Here is a 2500-nt window from a genome sequence, read left to right as displayed (position 1 = left end):
TTGCAACACGCGGAGCTCCAGGCGGGGGGGGCCCTCGCCCGGCCCGCGGAGTCCGATTGAACACCCCCCAGGTCGGGCGGGCTCGCTCTGTTGAGCGCACGGAGGTTGACATAGAAAATATTGCAACACGCGGAGCTCCAGGCGGGGGGGGCCCTCGCCCGGCCCGCGGAGTCCGATTGAACACCCCCCAGGTCGGGCGGGCTCGCTCTGTTGAGCGCACGGAGGTTGAGATAGAAAATATTGCAACACGCGGAGCTCCAGGCGGGGGGGGCCCTCGCCCGGCCCGCGGAGTCCGATTGAACACCCCCCAGGTCGGGCGGGCTCGCTCTGTTGAGCGCACGGAGGTTGACATAGAAAATATTGCAACACGCGGAGCTCCAGGCGGGGGGGGCCCTCGCCCGGCCCGCGGAGTCCGATTGAACACCCCCCAGGTCGGGCGGGCTCGCTCTGTTGAGCGCACGGAGGTTGAGATAGAAAATATTGCAACACGCGGTGCTCCAGGCGGGGGGGGCCCTCGCCCGGCCCGCGGAGTCCGATTGAACACCCCCCAGGTCGGGCAGGCTCGCTCTGTTGAGCGCATGGAGGTTGACATAGAAAATAATCCAACACGCGGAGCTCCAGGCGGGGGGGCCCTCGCCCGGCCCGCGGAGTCCGATTGAACACCCCCCAGGTCGGGCAGGCTCGCTCTGTTGAGCGCATGGAGGTTGACATAGAAAATAATCCAACACGTGGAGCTCCAGGCGGGGGGGCCCTCGCCCGGCCCGCGGAGTCCGATTGAACACCCCCCAGGTCGGGCAGGCTCGCTCTGTTGAGCGCATGGAGGTTGACATAGAAAATAATCCAACACGTGGAGCTCCAGGCGGGGGGGCCCTCGCCCGGCCCGCGGAGTCCGATTGAACACCCCCCAGGTCGGGCAGGCTCGCTCTGTTGAGCGCATGGAGGTTGACATAGAAAATAATCCAACACGTGGAGCTCCAGGCGGGGGGGCCCTCGCCCGGCCCGCGGAGTCCGATTGAACACCCCCCAGGTCGGGCAGGCTCGCTCTGTTGAGCGCATGGAGGTTGACATAGAAAATAATCCAACACGTGGAGCTCCAGGCGGGGGGGCCCTCTCCCCCCCCGGTGAGTCCGCTCACAGTGCCCCTATGTCGGGCAGGCTCATTGCAATGTGCGCATGGAGGTTGACTTAGAAAATATTTGAGAGTGACATGAGCTCCAGGCAGACACCGACTCATCGCCCGTGGGGTGTCCGACGAGCCCTCACCAATCTTGGATTAATGTTTGGCGAGGCTCCCCTGATCAGCTCTGGAGGTGGCAAGTTCTGAAAAAGTGGTTTCTGAAAATGTGCCCCTTGTATTTTGTGAAACCAGGGGTAACCTAGCGAGTAGGCAAACTCATCCCCTGACTGGGGGGATCAACTTTTACCTACTACAGCGCCCCTAATGGCCAAAAGTGGTACTGCTCCCCCTGGTAGCCTAACCCATTGAAATGAATGGGAAAAATTAATTTAGGCTACCAGGGCTTTGGGCTACCAGGGCTTTGGGCTACCAGGGCTTTGGGCTACCAGGGCTTTTTGCTACCAGGGCTGTGGGCTACCAGGGCTTTGGGCTACCAGGGCTGAGGGCTACCAGGGCTATTATAGGCGGCCACCACTGCACTAGTGGCAGCCCGGGGAAGGTGCCTGTTGCTCGGATATGCTTTTACGCACGTCGGCCTCTGCGCCCTGGAGCTTTTTTATGCTACCAGGGCTATTATAGGCGGCCACCACTGCACTAGTGGCAGCCCGGGGAAGGTGCCTGTTGCTCGGATATGCTTTTACGCACGTCGGCCTCTGCGCCCTGGAGCTTTTTTATGCTACCAGGGCTATTATAGGCGGCCACCACTGCACTAGTGGCAGCCCGGGGAAGGTGCCTGTTGCTCGGATATGCTTTTACGCACGTCGGCCTCTGCGCCCTGGAGCTTTTTTATGCTACCAGGGCTATTATAGGCGGCCACCACTGCACTAGTGGCAGCCCGGGGAAGGTGCCTGTTGCTCGGATATGCTTTTACGCACGTCGGCCTCTGCGCCCTGGAGCTTTTTTATGCTACCAGGGCTATTATAGGCGGCCACCACTGCACTAGTGGCAGCCCGGGGAAGGTGCCTGTTGCTCGGATATGCTTTTACGCACGTCGGCCTCTGCGCCCTGGAGCTTTTTTATGCTACCAGGGCTATTATAGGCGGCCACCACTGCACTAGTGGCAGCCCGGGGAAGGTGCCTGTTGCTCGGATATGCTTTTACGCACGTCGGCCTCTGCGCCCTGGAGCTTTTTTATGCTACCAGGGCTATTATAGGCGGCCACCACTGCACTAGTGGCAGCCCGGGGAAGGTGCCTGTTGCTCGGATATGCTTTTACGCACGTCGGCCTCTGCGCCCTGGAGCTTTTTTATGCTACCAGGGCTATTATAGGCGGCCACCACTGCACTAGTGGCAGCCCGGGGAAGGTGCCTGTTGCTCGGATAT

This window comes from Filicampus tigris, unplaced genomic scaffold (genome assembly GCF_054856515.1).
Source record: "Filicampus tigris isolate MCC_2025a unplaced genomic scaffold, RoL_Ftig_1.0 HiC_scaffold_89, whole genome shotgun sequence".
NCBI lineage: Eukaryota > Metazoa > Chordata > Actinopteri > Syngnathiformes > Syngnathidae > Filicampus > Filicampus tigris.
The sequence above is the reverse complement of the archived record's forward strand: the minus strand, read 5'-3'. Positions refer to the sequence as shown.